Genomic DNA, 21871 nt, shown 5'->3' on the forward strand with positions numbered 1-21871 from the left:
TGGGACTCTGCCCAGCCTCTGCCCCAGCTCAGCATTCTCAAGGCATCAAAGATCTCACTGCTCCCCAAAAAGCAATTTGCACTCCCTTCTCCAGCAGCACTTCGGAGCAGCAGGGAGGATTTGGCTCTCCAGGGGCACAGGAGATGGTTTTGTACAGGGTAAAATCCTACAGGCAGCAGAAGGATGAACCAAAACACGAGGCAGAGTCTTCTTCTCCCCTTTACCACCTGCAATTTGCAAAGCCATTGCTGGGGGCAGCCAACAAAGCCCAAACAAATCCGAAGTGCCTCCCAAACAAAAGGCTAATTTAATTTCAAATTGATTTGCGCTCTCGGTACAAGACACTTGATTTTGTACCTCTCAGCAGTAGCACAAAAATAAAAAGAGCATCTAACACTGATTAACATCTGAGTCATGGCTTGCTGGGTATGTCACACCAGCTGAATTTGAGTGTTCCACTGGCACAGGAACTTCCCGACAACGTTAAACTTTGCTGGCGGATTTCAGCAGCCCTCCTTCATTTGTGCATCTGCTCAGCACATGGTCCCCGGGCTCGCAGGCTGGCTTTGCCATCTATAAAAGGCTGCTGACTTCCCATCAATAAGATGCACGTTGCTGTTTGACAAGAACAATGTGCTCAAGGAACGGGCTCACAATAGCTCCTATCAATCAAGCGCTCTGTGGAAAATCAAAGATGACAATGAAACCCACAGCATTAAATAACCCACGGTGCTGGAAATTAATCAGGAATCCTGGGTGCTTGAAAAACAAATGTGTTTTTAATAAATTGGATTTGAGCATCACTCAGAAGCCCTGGATTACCAGCTGAGTGGAGACTGGTTTGATTTGCACTGATAAACTCCAGGGGAGCTGGTGCCTCTCTATATCCAAGCCATTGATGTCACCCTGAGCCTGCTGGGCTTGGTGACATTTAAGCAATGTGGACACAATTCTTTTTAATACATACAGAATAGATTTTATCAAAAAACCCAACCCAGGGCTCTGATCCTGCTCTCAGCAATCCCTAAACAATCCAGGGGTTAATAAAAAGCTCTGAGCAGAATTTCAGTAACAGTTCACTCCTCGATGAAAGAGCATGAGAAGCCTGTGACAGAAATTGCAGAGGGACTGGGGACAAGGCCTGCAGGGACAGCACCCAGGGAATGGCTCCCACTGCCAGAGGGCAGCCATGGATGGGATCTTGGCAATGAGGAATTCCTGCCTGGGCTGGGATTGCCAGAGCAGCTGGGGCTGCCCCTGCATCCCTGCAGTGTCCCAGGCCAGGCTGGGCACTGGGGCTGGAGCAGCCTGGGACAGGGGGAGGTGGCCCTGCCATAGCAGGGGTGGCACTGGGTGATCATGATGATCCCTTCCAATCCAAACCATTCCATAATTCCATGATTCTATAAATCAGTGGTGTCACTGTCTGAATGACTTACCGCTGTTTTCATTGCTTTTCCTTCCTGCCTCCAAATTTCCAAAGTCCAAAAAGCAGAAAAGATCTTTCCATTATTTTCCAACAGACTCTTTCACTCCTTTCCTCCATACTTTCATTCCAAAAAAACCAGAGTATTTCAGGGAGTCCCTTGCTCACCAGACTGTGGACTGAATCCCCCCTCCCATATCCTTGGTCAAACAAAACACTCTCCGAGGTCAGGGAAACACCGAATATAATTCCTGCATTTGGTTTTTGAAATTAACACCTGAAAGAAGATTTTCATCTACCAAGGACATTAACAGCACAAAACATAGGAATTTAGCCTGGAATTTGGAGAAGACTTGAGTTCCTTGAGTTCCATATCTATTTCACAGAGTGATGTCTCCTCCTAGGTGACTGAAAATGCAGAGGACAACTGTACCTCAGAATTGTAATTATTTAATTGACAGAAACATGCAGGAAAACAGGAAATTTATGAAGAGCACAGTGAGACTTCCCATTCTGTTCTATCCTGGGAATGGTGAAACAAAGCTGAGAGGTGATAAATTCAAAGTTAATGTAGAAAGGTATTTTATGAAAGATTGCTTAATTAATCTGCAAATCTCACTGTCCCAAAATAGAGCTGAGGCTTGGAGACCTGAAGGACTGAAAGCAAAGGTGTGGATGCTATTTTGTCAAATTCAAACAGGCAGATGAAACAAATTCACTTTTTCAAAAGAGCTCAGAACAGACAAAATACTGCCAAGCTTCAAGGTATAAACCACATCTGGACTCACAGAGGCCAGGGACAAATTCCTCCCAAGACACAGAGCAGGGAGGAGCTGAGCCAGCTGGGAGTCAAATGGCACTGGCTGATCTCAAAAACAGCGCCAGGAATTCCACAGGCACTGCTCTGGTCATCCACGGCCATCCCCACGCGCCTATCAAAGCCTTCTGATCTGAACAGGAAACTCCTTCTTTGCCAGGATGAGCATCTCCAGCATCATTAGATGCAAAACTGGGCACATTATCTGAGTGGGTCTCATCTGTAACCAAATTCCCGTTGATTTCAGTGGGAACTATCACTCTAATCCACACAGGATTAGCAGACTTCAAAACAGATTTGAAAGCACAAAGCTTGAGTGTTTAAATCCCACTGATCTCAGCTGGAGCTGGGAGCAGATCCAAGGAGAAAGTGCTGAACCCCTCACTTGTGTGGCTTCTTGTCCAGCCCAGCCAATCTCATCCATCTTGGACTCTTCCCTGCAATTAAGCTGATAATTAAGAAATAACAGCATAATATAAACGGAGAGTTGCTGGCTAGCACGGTTAACATCAGGGATAAATTGAGCAGTAATCTGCAAAGGATGTTATTGCCATTATAAAAATAAAGATCTGTCTCCCCAGCCAATCAATTCAGCAGATATATACCAACAATCAAATTGTTAAAAATGACTTCTATAAATTACCCAGTGCTCCATCTAATGGAGCCAGAAACATCTGTGAGACAATTTAGAGCTGACATAACCGTGCGTCGGGAGCGCTTTTTCATCCTGCCGCCTTTCTGCTCTCCTCAGAGCTGCTGGACTGCAGCAGGCAGCTTTGTTCAATGCACCCATGTGAAAACAGCCTGGATTTTCACACCACAGAAACCTCCAGAATATATGCATTTAATATGGGTGCAATAATTCAATTTCCTCAGTATTATTTCAGCTATGCAGTTACAATCTCCTTAATTCTTCATTAAACCCTGTGGGCTTGGGGGATGTTGCTGGGTTTTTATGATCTGCCATAGTTCTTTTGAATGAGTGTGGAAAGACACACAGAGGAGCAGTTCTGATCATGTATTTTTTAGTCAGATATAGCAGTGATTTCAGATAAATCTGAGTTATTTAGGACCTTGCTTTGGCCAGGAGAGCCCTAGATGGGGCCCAAGTAGGGGCTCTGAGAACCTGATCTAGTGGAAGATGTCTCTGCCCATGGCAGGGGCTTGGAATGAGGTGATTTTTAAGGTCTCATCCAACCCAAACCATCCTATGATTCTATGCTTCCATGGCTGCTGCCACGTGGGCTTCATCCCAAAAAGGATGAAGGGATTAAAAGGTGGAATGTTGTTCCATTTACCCATGCCTCAGCCCAGCTCCCTCTAGCTGGAAGCCACAGAGTGGCACCACTGAGAGCCACCGAGTGGCACCTCTGTGCCTGCAGGCTCCTACCGGGGGGTGAGTTTTGGGAAGGGACAGGGTGAAATGAGTGGTGTCCATGCTGGCTCCTGGACTGAGCCATTACTGAAAAAAATGAGAAAAATCCTGGCTGGGAAGGGTGTCAGAGTTGAGATGGAGACAATGCAGAGCAGCACACTCCATTTCCAAAGGCTCCAAACTGTTTTTATTCCAGCCTGCTGCTTTTTATACATTCTTACACAACTGATCCATTTACACTTTACTCATTGGTCAGAGAGACAAACAAGGGGCTCATGGGAACAGCAGCTGCAGTTTCTCTGATTTATCCTTCCTTCTGTCTTGGTTTCTGTGTCAGCCACCTGGGCAGGAAATTCTTTCAGGGGTAAACAGGGATCCTGTTATCAAACACAGATCCTCTTATCAAACACAGATCCTCCTATCAAACATGGATCCCCTTATCAAACATGGATCCTCCTATCAAACATGGATCCTGCTATCAAACATGGATCCCCTTATCAAACATGGATCCTCTTCTTATCAAACACAGATCCTCTTATCAAACATGGATCCTCTTATCAAACATGGATCCTCTTCTTATCAAACATGGATCCTCTTCTTATTAAACATGGATCCTCTTTTTATCAAACATGGATCCTCTTCTTAACAAACATGGATTCTCCTCTTATCAAACACGGATCCTCCTATCAAACATGGATCCTCTTATCAAACATGGATCCTGTTATCAACTACAGACTCTCCTATCAAACATGGATCCTCCTATCAAACATGGATCCTCTTATCAAACACAGATGCCCTTATCAAACATGGATCCCCTTATCAAGCACGGATCCTGTTATCAAACATGGATCCTCTTATCAAACACAGATCCTCCCATCAAACATGGATCCCCTTATCAAACATGGATCCTCTTACCAAACTCCTCTCTGGCTCACAGAAGTCACTCTTCCACAGGAGGCTGGAGATGTTACTGTTTTCCATGTGGGGTGATTTCAGGGTCAGAACTCACACCTCAGGCAATCCTGTGAGCTCCAGGAGAAGAGTTTTTCCCAGTCCATGGAAAGTTTGGGCACTGTTGTCCAAGAATCCCTCAGTAACCTCTGCTCTGCATCAGGAATTAAATCCCTGCTTGGCTTCCCACGGCCCTGCTTCTCCACAGCTGTCAAACCAGGGCTGGTTTTTAATGCAGACAGCAGAGGAGAGCTCATTTCTCTGTCTGGGCACTATGTGTGATAATCCAGGCTCTGTAAATTAAATTTGGGCTGCAATTTAAGTACGTGGGGATTTGGCAAGGCCCAGAGCTGCCAGCAAGCAGACGTTGCCATGATCAGCTCAGTGCAGAGCGGACATGGGATGGGAATAAAGCTGGGAACAGTTGGGTCTGAAATCTCATCTGTGTGCAAATGTGGCTGCTCCTAATTTTTCAAATAGGACGTGCACAAGTGGGAACTGCTCCTTCTGAAGCTTTGCAGCTCTCGTGTTGGTTTAAATTAATTTTGCATGAAACTCACTTTCAAATCTTAAAATTAGCTCCAACTTCCCCGGCTCCCTCTCGTCTGCTCTACGGGCATTTTCTTCTCCCTTTCATACTTTAATTCCCCTTTCAAAAACACTCTCCCCTGCACAAAACACACTCTTCTAGATTCTTCTGCCATTCCAGTTATTGTCCCATCTCTTTTCACTTCTTTTATCCATGGATCTCTCTTACATTCATTTTTTTCCCCTCTCCATTCACCTGCTTCCACCCAGCATCATCTGTCTCCATGGAAACCGGTTTGTAATGATTCCTACCTGAACAAGTGGCCAAACCTTGCTTTATTTTTATCCCCCATTGTGATCTTTCCCTTTGAGTTCTTGTTTTCTCTTGACTCTCCTGGTTTGGTGGCACTGTGGATATTCCCTGAATATTTCTCTCTCTGCAGCCATCCCCTTCTTCCTCCCATTTCCCCCTGTATTTTGGAATCCTCTGGGGTTTTGTGCCCCAGTGAGTGGTAATTTAAATCCGAGGCAGGTTTGAAACTTTCCTGTTCATCAATGGCTTGCAGGGATCTGCCTTCTGTTCTCCAGTCCATCTCTTCTGATTTGCATCTCCCCCCACCTTCCTGAGGTCTCAATTTGCATATTCTTTCATCTGGGGAGCACAAATTAGGTGACATTAATCTGCTTTGCCTGACCTCACTTGATATTCAGGATCTTATTTATCCCATCATTCATTTTCACCTTCCACTCATCTGCAGTTGTTTACAGCTTTATCTGAATTTCCACTGGGGCACTCCAGGAGCTGCAGAATTCAGCTCCAGCTTCCCAAAGGAGTCACTTCCCTCTAAACTCCCTCTATTACCTCTGTTAACTAAACACACTTAATAACACCATTCTTCTTCTTGCATTCTGGCTGATGAAACCCAAGATCATGTTTGACTTCTCTTTTCTCCCCTTTCCTACTGAATACCGTGAAAATCCACCCCTCCCTTATTTGTCCTGACAGCTAAATTACCTTCCCACCTTTCCTAAATCAATATGCCACTGTCTATCTCTGCTTCATCAATCCCTAAAATGTTGTTCCTGTGGCACTGATGACAAGGCAGTGCTTCTCCTGGAGTACCTTGAGATGCACAAGTGATGCTCAGTGATTCCTGCAGCCCTGGCACAGGTTTTCCAGGGAAGCTGTGGCTGCCCCTGGATCCTTGGAAGGGTCCAAGGCAGGGTTGGATGTGGCTTGGAGCACCCTGGGATGGTGGAAGTTGTCCCTGCCCTGGCAGGGGGTGGCACTGGATGAGCTTTAAGATCCCTTCCAACCCAACCCATTGTGAGATTCTCTGATTAATAACTGATGAATGTCCCAATCTCTGTCCCATTTTTCCCAGACTCTCCAGACATGCAGAGATGCCTCACTTGCTTTTTGTGCCTCCTGAGAAGGGTGAAGTTCACACAGCAGGTTAGTAAATGCTTAATTTTCTTAATTTCTTGATATCCTCAGCCAGGTGTTGTGGTGTTGAGGGTCCTCAGGACAAGGTGAGAGATGAGAATTGACTCCAAGTTCTCAGAAGGCTGATTTATTATATTATATTAAAAGAAATGCTATACTAAAACTATACTAAACTATAGAGAAAGGAGACAGCAGAAGGCTAGCAAAGAAATTAATATTAAAAACCTGAGAGCCCAACACAGCTGGACTGGGATTGGTCATTAAGTAAAAACAATTCACATGCCGGGTAAACAGTTCTCCAGACCACATTCCAGAGGAGCAAAACATGGAGAAGCTGAGGCTTCCCAACTTCCCAGGAGAAGAATTCCTGGTGGAGGGATTTTTCATAAAATCTCACAGTGACACCCAGGGAGAGCCCATCCTGTAGTGCACTGATTTCATGGCAAGGTGCATCTGTTTTGGGCAAGGCCCATCTCTTTTGTGCCAAACCTCGTTTTCTGACTGGGACAGTGACAAATAGCAGCAATAATAATTCCAAATGTCAACAGGCAGAGAGGCCTTGCTCCTCCACACCCTCAGTCCCCCCACAGTCCCTTATCCTCGAGCACAGGAGGGGTTCCCATCCTTCTCTGTGTTGGAATTTGCTGCTTCCACCAGCAGGCAGTGGCAGCAGTGATGATGTAACCACAGCAATCTGCCCTGGATCATTTGTGTGGAAGGGCTCAGAGCTGGTCTGTGGGTCACAAAGAGTCAGCTGGAGAAGAGAAGCTGATAAGAGTCATCTTTGCCCCTGAAAGAAGTTCTACCAAGGCCATCAGCATGGAAACAGAGGAGAAGAAGAGATAAACCAGGAGCCTGCAGTTAGATTTTGGTGGAAAACAGTGGTGGAGACCACCCTGCACCAATGAACATTGTGCTGATTTATTGTGGCCAGGGAACAGGTATAAACTTTGTGAGGGGGTTATAAAAAGACAGCATGCTGCTAAAATGAAAAAAGGAGAGAAATTCTTACATGCATGGTGTTCTTCTGTCTGTTACAACCGTCTCAAGGACACATTTGAATCTGAGATTCCACCTTTTCCCACATGTCTGCCCATCTGAGCTGTCTGGGAGCAGCTGGAGAGGATCCAGAGGGTCAGGGGGATCCTGATCAGCACAGCAGGGCTGTCCTGCATGGACATGCTTGAGACACCCAGAGATCCAGCTGGGGTGGATCCAGGGGGTCAGGGGGATCCTGATCAGCACAGCAGGGCTGTCCTGCATGGACATGCTTGAGACAGCCAGAGATCCAGCTGGAGAGGATCCAGGGGGTCAGGGGGATCCTGCACAGTGCAGCAGGGCTGCCCTACATGAACAGCTTGAGACAGCCAGAGATCGAGCTGGAGAGGATCCAGGGGGTCAGGGGGATCCTGCTCAGTGGGGCTGTCCTGCATGGACAGCTTGAGATAGCCAGAGATCCAGCTGGAGAGGATCCAGGGGGTCAGGGGGATCCTGCTCAGCACAGCAGGGCTTCCCTACATGGACATGCTTGAGACAGCCAGGGGCACCGAGCTTGAACTTTGCATTTCTGCAGCAACCCAACAGTTCAGACACCCAGAATAATGACAGTGGGGTAATGAACAGGACGGGGTGAGGAGAGGGAGGAGGAAGAGCCACAGCATTGCTGCTTCTGGCATTGGTACTGAGCCATGGGAATGCTGGTTTAGTATCATATTTGATAATGCTGCAAGTCCAAATGCTGCAAAGGCCATTGATGTGGGTGTTTATACTCTGTTCTGTTATGGAGACAGCCTGGGAGAGCTGGGGGTGTTCACCTGGAGAAGGGAAGGGTCTGGGGAGACCTTACAGACCCTTCCAGTGCCTAAAGGGGGCTTCCAAAAAGGAGGCAGAGGGACATTTTATACAGGCAGATAGTGCCAGGACAAGGGGAGTGGTTTTAAACTGGCAGAGGGCAGGGCTAGATTAGATATTAGGAATAAATTATTTATTCAGAGCATGATCTAGCACTAGAATAAGGTGCCCAGGGAAGCTGTGGCTGCCCCTGGAAGTGCCCAAGGCCAGGTTGGACAGGGCTTGGAGCAACCTGGGACAGTGGAAGGAGGTTGGAATGGGATGAGCTTTAAGGTCCCTTCCCCTTGAATTTCTTTTGTGGTTCTCTGGTTTACATTGGCTGATTTGTCTCTGCAGGCAATGGAGAGAGACTGGAGCTGCTCCAAGGGCATTGCTGAGCAGGAGGTTAAGACAGGTGAAACAGGGAACATCTCCTGCCCAGGAGAAACCAAAGGTGAATCCCCAGCCAGTCTGGTTTAATGTGGAGAAGCAGATCCCTCACAAGGAATCTTTGTTGGTCCCACCACCATCCTGAGTCTGGTCTGACTGGAGGTGTGTCTGTGTGTGAGGCTGAGCACTCCAGGGTGGGATGAAGCACTTTCTGTCATGGGCTGTCATGTTAAACACCTGTGGGAGCCAGGCTGATGGGATCCAGCCCTGCAGACTGTGCTGCCCTCGTGTTACACTCTAGGAACATGTGCAAGATGTCAGAGCACTTAGGCAAGGCAGTGATAGCAATAAAATAAAACTCAGCTGTTCTTTTGACATCTATTTCATTTTTCCATCTGCAGTCACAATTGGGGAATAACTAATTCAAATCAGAACATGCCCAGCATGGATTTAGCACTGCTGCTAAATTCCATGTCCTGCTACCACCACTTCCAAAGCCCAGAATGGAAACACCGAGTGGAATCACCTTTGGGAGGAAAAGACAAATGAAGCATTTCCTAGACAGAGGAACACATCACATCAAGAACCAGAGGTCTGCATCAGGTGCACTGTGACAATTCCCCTTCAGAAAACATCCCAGTGGTCCTCCAGTAAATTGGAGTAACACCGTCCCAGAGTTACTCCAATTTACGCTGTAAATTGTGGATTTGCTTCCAGATGAAATGGAGTTGCCAGGTCCCCATTTAAAGCAGCCACAGAAAATATTGGAAGAAGAAGAAGAAGAAGAAAAAGAAAATTTTGGACCCAAAGAAAAATTGGGTCATTCCACTGACCTCTTCTTTCATTTAAGGACCTGAATTTTACAAATTCATAGAGAGGAATATAGGAAAAAATATTCCAGCTTACCCCAAAGGTGTGTCTTGTTCAGTGTCCCGCTCAAACACCCAAACAGACTTTCTTGGTGTGCTCTCCCAGCCTCCAGAAATGTGTAGATAATGAATTTTGTATGTCTTAATTGCCATCTCAGTGTTTAATAACTTTTGGGGGCTTTATCCCCTCACGTTTCTCTGATCTGCTTGGGACATTTCAGCACCCTCCTCTTGCAGTAGGGAGGCCTTTCCTTCTCTGCTCTGAACCAGCCATCTCATTTCTCTGATGTTCCCTTAATTCTTGGCTTCAAAAGCCAATGAACAGCTGTTTCCAACTCACTTTCTCCAAGACCTTCATCTTTTTATAGATTTCTACCATAATTCTCCCTTTCCCCTTATTTTTTCCACATTTTCCCTGTGGTACCTCTATGACCATTCCTGCTGTGGGAGCCACCCCACTGATTCCCAAGCTTCCCATACATAATTTTCCTTCCCATATAAACCTTTTCCTTCCCATATAACCTTTTCCTTCCCATATAACCTTTTCCAGCTCCACTTTATCCTTCCCAAGACCAGGAATCCAGTGTTACACACGGTGCTCGTGGCACACACAAAACCCAAGGAAATATTGGCAAAATCAGAGCTGTCTTGACCTTCTGTGGCTGGCTGCCCCAAGAAATGAAGGAGAGGGAATGGTGATAAATTGATCAAAAAAAAAAAAAAGTTGGAAAACACAGACAAGGGCTGAGGGCCCCCAGCTTCTCCAAAAATCATGAAAAATCATAAAGGAGCAGCAAAGCATCCCAAAATTTGTCTCCTAGGGAGGAATCAGTTGTCCTGATGAAGGACATTGCCTTGCCAGGCCCCATACAGACATTTGGTGTAAATTAGGATGTCTCTGGTGATATTGCAGAAGGCAGGAAAACCTTCAGCACCTGGTCATTCACTTGCCAAATGTTCAGGGATTTGCAGAGGTTAAACAGACTCCATAAATGTCAGATGTCGACAGCACCACTTTCAGCAATAATAAACTTGGAGTGGAAGAAAGTTCCCTTAAAATATCAACCTTTCACCCAGCAGGGCTCCTTCCAGGCTTTCAAAGATGCTGCACATTACTGGCCCATAAATAATGGTAATGAAAAGGTCAAGCAACCTGTTAGGAAAATCTCACTGCTCGGTGAATGAGCTCGGAAAGTCACAGCTGGTGTGAAAATCCAGTGTTGCAGCCCTGGTTCTTTTGTGTCCAGCCTGTCCTAATTCACAGAGGAGCCTGTCCTTGCTCTGAAATGATCTTGAAGTTGCAGTGACTGCAACATGTGCCAGAGTTGTCTCAGGATGAACTTTTAACCCATTTTTCCTGATGAGCTTAGCAATGTCTTTCAGAAGAAAGTTTTGCTGTTTAAAATATCTTTTTCTTTCACAGAAAAAATGTAAACAAATATTTTATCTGGAGGGAAAAGAAAATAACCAAAAAACCAAAAAAACAGCCAAGAAAGGATAAAAGAAATGTAGTAAGGAGGATGCAGCACATGCAAGGTCAGGTTCTGCTCCCAGGGAACAGGGACAGGAGGAGAGGGAACAGCCTCAGGCTGGGCCAGGGGAAGCTCAGAGTGAATACTGGGAAAATTCCTTCCCCAAAGGGATTGTCCAGCCCAGGGCAGTGGTGGAATCCCCTCCCTGAAAATGTTCAATAAATGTGTGGATGTGGCACTGAAAATGTTCAGTAAATGTCTGCATGTGGCACTTGAGGACATGATTTAATGGTGACCACGGTGTTGGGTTGGCAGTTGGACTCAATGATTTTTCCCCACCTACAGAATTCTATGATTCTATAAATAAAAACATATTACTCAATACAGATCACCCAATATATTTTTCTCAACGCTGCCAGAAAGCAGCATCTCTTTTTTTTCTCTGTTGTTTCCAAACACTGAACATCCCTGGGAAAACAAGAAGGGAATTTACAGCAGGTTTTTTATTTCCCCCCCTGTTAGATTGCGATAAAGATTAGGTAGGTCAGCGCTGCGCCGCTCAAAAGTTTATTTACTTCCCACTGTGATTTCTCCTTGAAAGAGTAAGGGCAGAGTAACCTTTGGATCTTCAAAAGCTCTGTCACTGCTGTGATTACTCCAAGAGAAATTTGTGTATTGTTGGGTCGGCAGCGAGCGCTCGATGCCGCCGGAGATTCCCGTTAACAGCTCAGGTGAGCCCAGAGGAGCCTCGGCTCCTTGGATGTTTCCATCCTGCATCTCATTAATTAATCTACTCCAGCCAGCTCTTCCTGATCCATTGTACATTCCCTGCTTATGCAGCCTTATCGACCCGACCCTGGGGAAAATCAATTCTTGTAATCTATCTTATTACATTTAAATATATGTACAGAGCTTGATACGGTACAGCAGCAGCGGGGCTGGGCAGAGGCAGGGGAAAAAAGGGCTGGGAAGGAGGAGGAAAAGCCCTGCAGATCTGCCCCAGTTTAGGGTTTTTCCAAGTTCAGACCAATACAAACTAAGAACAAGGATTTAGGGAAAGGGCTCATTTTCATCTCAGGGGAGGGCAAGCACAACCTGGGATATAAATCCCCAGAAATCCAAGGTGGTGTTCCCAAGGCTGCCAGAGCCCAGGAGCATTGGACGATGCTCAGGGACAGGGTGGGATTTTTGGGGTGCCTGTGCAGGGCCAGGAACTGGATCCTTGTTGATCCCTTCTACCTCAGTGTATTCCATAAACATTCCATGATTCCCTCCGAGTTCGTGCTTTTAACTCTGGATTTCCCTGCTATTTTCATCAAAATTCAGCGTCTCTAAAAGCAAACCCACTTTTATTCATCAGTCCAACAAAAACTGCATCGTTTTCCTTCTTTTGTTGTTATTAAAACTGTTTTCATATTTAAGTACAACTTGATAGATAAGGTGCCCTCTGTCTCCTCAGAGGTTGTTGGCCACAGAAGCTGTGGCTGCCCCTGATCCCTGAAATGTCCAAGGCCAGGTTGAACACTGTGACTTGGAGCAACCTGGGACAGTGGGAAACACCCCTGCCCATGGCAGGGGGTGGCATTGGATGATCTTTCAGGTCCCCTCCCACCCAAACCGTTCCATGATTCTGTGATTAGGATGACAAAAAATATAAAAGGCCAACAAAAAATGATCTGGGGATGTAAAGGACTCTCTTTGATCCCTGGGAAAACCATGGTGGGATTCTTCTTGTAACACATCCTTGGGACAAAGGGGATCAAACAGGCAGGAAGGGTTGGGATGGATTTGCCAAGCACAAACCATTCCTGACCAGCTTAACCAGGCTCTTCGTGGTGATGGTTTGTGGGAGTGATGCCTCAGGGTCTGGCTTTTCTATTTTTCACATTCTGTGCTGCTTTGGTGTGTGGGTCTGGGCTTCATATTATGGGATGGTGAGCTCTGTGCACAGAGCAGGGAGACAAAACAATTCCTGCTCCAGCTGGGCACCAAGGACAAATGAGCCAAATCTCAGCCAGGAGCACAAACCCCGTGGGCTGCAGAGAGAAAAACAAGCAGGGTGGGACTGCAGGGGCTGAAGCTGGGATGGGACAATGAACTGCAAGGTGCAAATGGAGCAGAGCTGATCCCAGGGAGAGACCCCGGCAGCGCTCGGGGATTTTGGGGCCATTTTGGTTCATCTTGGGTGCAGCCCTGGCTGGGCTCTGGTGCTGCCCCAGGTGCATCCATGCAGGAGATCCTTTCCATGAATCCCTGCTTTATTCTGGGACTCTGCCCAGCCTCTGCCCTAGCTCAGCCTTCACAGGGCATCAGGAGGACTTGGAAAGAGTGGCCACTGAAGCAGGGGAGGTTCAGACTGGAAATTAGGACGAATTTTGACTTGAGACTGGTCAGGCATTGGCAGAAGTTTCCCAGCGAGGCTTTGGTCACTGCTGTCCAGGACAAAAGGATGATGTTTGGATAACTGAAAGCAGGAATTACATCCAGAAGAGAAGTAATTGATTCTATTTTCTTTATTTTGACTTCCAGTAAGCGAGAAGCAGAACAGACCCATCAAGGAACCAGAAGTTGATGGCAGACAGCACAAAACCCTCCAAAGACAGAGGGTGGGTACATTGAGGCTGATTTGTAGAACGGATGGAGCTGTTGATGTCAGCTGATTTTTTGTTAAAATGAAGTGAATGCCTTTGGAAGTGTCCAATAAAAGCCCTGGGGATTTTCCACCTAAGGGGAGGCAGCACAGAGTGCTCGTGTCTGGTGCTGCTCCATTTTTCCTATGTGCTCATTTGAGACTGAAAATGGGTGAATCCAGAAGAGCCTTCCTGTGACCCAGAACTGTTGAGTTTTATTTTCTTTTTATTCCAGGGTTGGGATTCCATGTGTGAGATGGTATTTCTTGTTTGGATTTAGATGTTTATTAGTTCTTATTTATATTATAGATTTACAAAATGTGAGTTTTACAGTACTTCACTCTAATAAGTCAAAAATGGAGCTGTATCTCTCTCTCTGCAAGGTCTTTTAAGTATAAACTGTCTAATTAAGAAATGATGCTCAAATTATTTTTACTTTTAACTTAATAAAAATAAATGCATTGTGGACTTTTTAATTTAATTACACAATGCTACTTAAGCTTATGAAGAAGAAGGTGAAGAAGAAGGATTAGTTACTGCTCTAAAACTTCTATTTTGTTAGATATATACTACTATATCTTAAAACAGTAAACTCAAAGTTTTCTACTATGTGATGTTACACACTTCTATTCAAACTACACACTGATAATCTTAGTTCTATTATTCAATTTTGGAAGCCCTCTCTACAGCCTCAGGTCAATGCAGTGCTCTCTTGGGGGTCAGTGTTAGTACAGAAAGTCTCAAATTCTCAGTAACCATGGTTCTAACACAGAACCATCCAGGCATGGACAGAAATGGGTGCAAGAGCACCAAAAATAATGTCAAAATGCTGTTTTCTAATGGAAATCTGCAGGGCCTTCTCCTTTTTTTTTGCCCCTCTCCTTTGTTTTTTTCTTCCTAAGCCGACTTGAGAGAGAAGGGGCAGGAGGATGTAAAGCCTTGCTCTGGCTGCCTTCCTCTGACAACAGAGGCACTGACAGCCCCGAGATGCTGCCAGCCCTCCTTCAAGGGCTGGATTGATGTCCCTGCCTCGTGCTCAGACCCAGCTGGGAGAAGGGGAATTAGGCCTTGTCTTTCAATTACTGCTGTTTTGCTCAGGGCCGCACACTGAAGCCTCCCAGCGGAGAAGTCCCTCTCGCCGCTTATCATCTCCGGATTGTATTTGAAAATAAAGCTTTTAATTAAAACTGGCATTTCTCAGCTTCCCACTGGCAGCCAACATCTGCCTGGGAAGGAATATCTTTTGTGACACTGGCAGTACAGAAGCCCAGTGTTAAAGAGAGTAAATAATTCGCCCCTCTCCTGCCAGCAGAGGAGATGAGCTCCTCCGCACTTCGGGCCATGAAAGACCCCTTGGCACTTCCCAGCAGCCAGGGGGTTAATCCAGTGACCTGGCTGGATTCCAGCTCGAGTGATCTCTGTCTCAAATCCCCCACCCTGCAGTTCCATAGTGAAATAATCCCCTGCCCCTGTTCTGTCATTACAGAATCAGAGGATCACGGAATATCCAGAGTTGGATGAACCACGAGGTTCATGCAGTCCAGCTCCTGCACAGACACCCCAAAAATCCCACCCTGGGCATCCCTGGGAGTGGTGTGGGAATGGGAATTCCTTGGGAATGTGGCCATTCCCTGGGGAGTGCCCACCACCCTTTCCCCAAAATCCAGCCTGAGCCATTTCCACAGGAGTGGTCTCAAATCCCCCACCCTGCAGTTCCATAGTGAAATAATCCCCTGCCCCTGTTCTGTCATTACAGAATGAGAGGATCACGGAATATCCAGAGTTGGATGAACCACGAGGTTCATGCAGTCCAGCTCCTGCACAGACACCCCAACAATCCCACCCTGTGCATCCCTGGGAGTGTGTCCAAACACTCCTGGAGCAGCCTTGGGAATGTGGCCATTCCCTGGAGAGTGCCCAGCACCTTTTGGGGGAAGAACCTTTCCCTAAAATCCAGCCTGAGCCATTTCCACAGGAGGTGTCTCAAATCCCCCACCCCACAGTTCCATAGTGAAATAATCCCCTGCCCCTGTTCTGTCATTAGAGAATCTGAGGATCATGGAATATCCAGAGTTGGAGGAACCACGAGGTTCATCCAGCCCAGCTCCTGCACAGACACCCCAACCATCCCACCCTGGGCATCCCTGGGAGTGTGTCCAAACACTCCTGGAGCAGCCTTGGGAATGTGGCCATTCCCTGGGGAGTGCCCACCACCCTTTCCCTAAAATCCAGCCTGAGCCATTTCCACAGGAGCTGTCTCAAATCCCCCACCCCGCAGTTCCATAGTGAAATAATCCCCTGCCCCTGTTCTGTCATTACAGAAACAAAGGATCATGGAATACCCAGAGCTGGATGAACCACGAGGTTCATCCAGTCCAGCTCCTGCACAGACACCCCAACAATCCCACCCTGTGCACCCCTGGGAGTGGTGTGGGAATGGGAATTCCTTGGGAATGTGGCTATTCCCTGGGGAGTGCCCACCACCCTTTCCCTAAAACCCAGCCTGACCCAGTTCCACAGGAGCTGTTGATGCTCAGAGTTACTCTGCTGGCTCGTGCACAACAGCCTTCCCTTGGTGGGCTCTTCCCCAAAATCATGCCAAGGCATCTTTTCCCAGCTCCAAGATGCTGCCCCAGCTCTGAAGACAAACCTTGTGAAGAATGTCACCCCAAAGCAATATTTTGGCAGAGTTTTCAGCAGCTGACAGGGACCATTTCAAACGCTGCAACCTCAGTAGTGCCACAACACTGCCTGCATTATCTCACTTAATTAACACCCAAGGATGAAGAGAGTCTTAACAATTTTGGCAAAGCTCTTTAAGGGCTTGAACTGCACAATGACACAATTGAATCCACTTCTGACATCCTTTAAATGTGATGTGGATCTTTTTGTGTTCAAAGTGAGGATCCTGACATGTAAGTTAATTTTATTATGCCTCTCCTGAGGGCAAGGGTTTTTCCTCTGCTCACAGCTGCATATTCTGATGTAGGGCAATCGTGTCTCATCCTCCTCCCTGCACTTCAGGCACTTTCTGTACCAAATCTGTCATGTTCAGAATAATCCTGGTGAAGGAGAATGGGGAGAGGGCAGATGGGAATGAATTCTAGACAATATCTCTGATAGTCACATTAGAGGTCTGTGCTCCTTTAGAAGTTTCACAATATTCTAGAATTCCACAACCAAAAAAAAACTGAAAGAAAAAAACCCCAAATCCAGGTGGGAAATGGTGATGACAAAGCACCAGACAATAAAAATCAACATCAATTATCCTCCAGCACTGGCAACCCTGGAGTCATGAAAGTCAGGGAAAAACAATAAATGGAAAACAAACGTGGCCTCAGGAGTTTCTTCATAAATTTCCATGGCAATAGCTCTGCATGCTCCCAACCCTGGAATAGTCTCAACTCAGATATTAAAGCTCAGAATCACCTCTGCCAATGCTCCATTTCTGTCTGACATAACTAAGCATTCACCCTGTAAATGCTTTATGGTTTTAGCAGATTTTCCCCTCCCATCATTGAATATTTACCAGTTTGAAATCACTGTTGGGTTGTTTTGGTGGACTTGTTTGGGCCATGGACTGCACTGTGCAGGTGAGAGGAAATTGCTGATCAGTCTCACTCTGAGGAAGGACATCTTGTGTTTCTATCTCCAATCCCTGTTATCCCACAACCTCTTCTATCCAAGTTGTGGCTGCCCCTGGATCCCTGGAATGTCCCAGGCCAGGCTGGACAGGGCTGGAGCAGCCTGGGGCAGTGGGAGGTGTCCCTGCATGGCAGGGGTGGCACTGGATGGGATTTCAGGTCCCTTCAACCCAAACCTTTCCATGAACCTGTGATTTAGCTTGTCCAGCTCTTCTGCTGACTGGATACATTTGCAAAAGAGAAAATGTTCCTCCCAGTTAAACCATAGCAAAACATGGCCTGTGGGATTTTTGGGGTTCCCCAGACAGAGGAGGAATTGAGAATCTGACTCCATGTCCTCAGAAGGCTAATTTATTATTTTATGTTATTATATTATATTAAAGAATACTATACTGAAACTATACTCAAGAATAGAGAAATTATATTTACAGAAGGTTTAACAAGATATTAATGAAAAACTCGTGACTCTCTCCAGAGTCCAGCACAGCCTGACCCTGACTGACCAAAGAGTCAAAACAATTCACATGAATCCAATGGAACAATCACCTGTGGGTAAACAATCTCCAACCACATCCCAAAGCAGCAAAACACAGGAGAAGCAAATCAGATAATATTGTTTTCCTTTTTCTCTGAGGCTTCTCAGCTTCCCAGGAGAAAGATCCTGGGCAAAGGGATTTTTCCAGAAAATATGACAGGGACAGTGGCCTGTGGCTTATTTTGGGACAATCCTGACAAAAACCCCATAAATGTCTGCTTTGGGCACTTCCCAAAAGGCGTTGAAAGAAAAAGAATTGCATTCTCCACAGGGTCTTTTGAAAAAATCTCACCCCTAAAGCATTTTAGGCCCTGGAAGAACAAATGTGCCAGAAGTGGACATTTCCCTGTGGGTGTGAGGCCAGGCCTTGGCTGTCTGTCAGGGAGGGTCATTGAATTAATCCAATTAATCCCCAAGTGCTGCCTCCAGAGCGGGGCCCTGCCACGGCTGCTCCTGCATGTGCTGGACAGCCATTAAAAGATAAGAACTGCAATCCAAATTGGTGTAAAGATCTGAATAGACAGGGCCCAAGTTGCATGAAAGAAAGGAAAGCACAGTCAGCATTTGTGCTGCTGAAAAAAAAACCCCAAAAAAAGCAGCAGGCACGGGGTCTGAATCTTGCACAGGCTCGGTCATGTGTGGATGTGGCATTTCTGCATTTCTGCATTTCTGCAAGTTCCCTGATGGACTGGCAGTGAAAATCAGAGCTGAGGAATGGCCTGAACCTGCTTTGTGAGGTGGAAAATGGATGTTGGAGTAAAACTTGTCAAATATTTTGGTTACAAGGGAGCAGGAAGAAATCACTCTTATATTTCTTCCTATTTATAAGTAGAAAATCTCTGCAAAACTCCCTGCAGGAAAGATGTGTTTACGAACCAGACTGGAGAATGAGCAGAGACCTGAAACAGATCTTGGATCTTCATCAAAATTTACATTTTTTTATTTTAAAATTGAACCTCCAGATCCAAACCTGGGGTGGTTTAGAGGCTGGGCTGAAACTGCAGCCTGGTAAAGGGGATTTTGGCCATCCCTTGCAGAACTCTGTGGACTGATCCAACACCAAAATGCCTCAGGTCTCAGGACAGCTCTGGACTCGCTGAGCTGGGTGTCCCTGTGACCACAAATGTCCCCTGAACAAGGGCCCTGTGCCTGAGCTCATCTCTGGGGACACCCCCATGGCCCCTGCCCAGTAAAAACCAGCCCTGGGTGGGACAGAAGGACGGACACAGCCCTGGGGACTCCACACCCCTGAGGGGGAAGAAGAGCTCAGGGGGGTGGCAACCCCCAAAACCAGAGTGTGGAAGGAGAACAAAGTGTTCTGCATTGCTGTTATCTCAGGGAGCTGTGTCCCTTTTCCCTTGGAGAATAATTCCCAGCTCTGATCTGGATTTGGGTTTTGCCAGGTACAGATCAAGGGTATCTCAGAGCATCTGTCCTTGGCTTGGCTGAATCAGAAATATCAGAAATACCCTCATCTTGCTGAGCAGAATTTTCTATTATAGGCAGGAGTGTTGTTAAGAAAATGTTCACCTCCTGATATTCCCAAGGGAATTAACCACCTCTCTCACCTCTCTCACATCTCAGCAGCCCCGCAGGCTGAATAGATGCAGGAATTTTACTGCCCTTGGGAACAATCTTTCCCTGAGAACAAAACCCAACAAACTGTAATTTGGCAGCCAATGTCATCTCCAGCATAATCAAGTATTGACTTAATTAGAAACCCTTTAAAGTGATGCATTGGGAGAAAAACACTTTTTTTTTTTCAAAGTATTCCTCATTTGTAATTATTATTTCACTTGTGAATCTTCCACACTCCATTGAAAATGCCATATGGAAAACAAATTACTTTGCTACAGTGACTAATGTTTATTGCCTCTGCTGCTCTGAAATTTTGGGCCAAGTTTTTAAATCATCACTGCTTTCTCTGGCAAAAGTGCCCGAGAAATTGGTGGGGATGAGCAAAGAGTGGAGAGGAGTAGGAGCAAGACTCCAGGGAGCAGCAGCATGTCCCACCTGGGCACTGGGAGAAATCCAGGAATTTCAGAGCAGGCAGTTCTTTATTTCAGCAGCTGCCTGAAAACCTTGGATGTGCTCACTAGGAGAGAACTGAAATGCTGCTGCTTTCTCCAAGAGAGGGATTGTGTCCCTGGGATGCTGGTTTTGGGAAGGTTCTTCTGGGCAGCACGGCTGTGCAAGGCCTTTGCACCTTGCTTTAGATGAGTCTTTCCCCTTGGAATAATATAATAAGTATAATGTAGCATAATAATACATCATACCATTATATTAAATACATATTATTGTATATATTATTACATAGAAAATATATTATACTATTATATTAAATATAATAGTCTATAGTATATTATATAAAACTTATATTATATTATATTATATTATATTATATTATATTATATTATGATGTAATATAGCAAATAAAATATAATACATGTAATAAACATAATATAATAAATATAATAAATATAATAAAAATAATGTAATATAATATAATGTAATATAATATAATATAATATAATATAATATAATATAGAAATATACAATATTATATAATATAGGAATATATAATAATATATAATTATATATAATATAATTGTAGAATAGAATAGAATAGAATAGAATAGAATAGAATAGAATAGAATAGAAGAAAAGAGAGTAATATATAATATAATATAATATAATATAATATAATATAATATAATATAACATAACATAACATAACATAATATAATATAATATAATATATTCTACATATTATATAATATATACAATATAATAATATACAAAGATATATAACAATAGTGATAAAATATGTAATAATTTATAATAATATATAATGCATTTTGCTTGTACTGCACCTGCCATTCCAGGCTCAAGTATCTCCATTTCCCTTGGCTCTCCCCTGATCCTTCAGGATAACACTCAGTGCTTTTTTCCCCTCACATTATTCTTCCCCTTCATTTAAGTGCAGGCATTGCTTTTACAGCCAGTGGCTCCCAGGCTTATCCTGCTTCCCTTTTTTGAAGCCTGGCCCCAGGCTGGACTCTGTCCCACCTTCTGCTGCATTTCCCATGTGCTCTGTCCTGTTTCCAAGCAGGAACACACGAAGCTCCTTTGTTGGGAATGCTGGGCCTTGCACTCACTCACTCAGGTAGAAATCCCTGGCTCTCCTTCCAGCCATGTCCAGGTTACTGCAACAACCATAAAAGATGGGATTTTGCTTTTCCTTTCAACTCCTTCCCCTGGAGCTGGGAGGGACCATCTGGCTGCGAGCGCTCAAAGCCGGCGAGAGATTTTCGACTCCCGTGCTGTGGGAATTCAATAGAAGCTCTGATCAAAGTTTCCATGGCAGAGTCCTGCCTGAGCAAGCTCTGTTCCTGACAGCCATATGGAATTCCCACTGGAGAGGTGGCATCTGGAGGATGCCCACAGGATGTGTGTTCACAAAAGTGAGGATTGGGAATGAGGATGGAGCGAAACAACTTTGGCATCCAAAGGCGGGAGCACAAAGTCCTGGAGAGTGTGGGAGAGGCTCAGGACTAAGGACTCCAGGGTTTGGACTGTTTGTATCATCATTAGGTATTATTTATTACTAATAATATATTAATCACTGCTTGGAGGACAGGACAGTTGGCAGCAGTGACTCTATTAGCCAGAATTATGAGTGTTTCAAAACACCATCTGTTGCTGGTTACCTCGAAGCCACGAAAATAGAAACTCAATTTACATACTGGACTCTGCTGAGGACACACTGCTGGGCACAGGCTCCGTGATTGAGAAGGAAATTGCCTCTTGCTGTTCCCATCCGTGTCTGTCTGGACCTCCTGCCTCCCTCTTCCAATGGATTCCGATGCTCTTGTCAGCTCCTGCATCTCTGCAGCGTGGAATCATTTATTTACTAACCCTAGACAGAAATGCAGGACAAAAATCTCCCCAGTTATC

The sequence above is a fragment of the Fringilla coelebs genome (assembly GCF_963513975.1).
Source record: "Fringilla coelebs genome assembly, chromosome: 5".
Classification (NCBI taxonomy): Eukaryota; Metazoa; Chordata; class Aves; order Passeriformes; family Fringillidae; genus Fringilla; species Fringilla coelebs.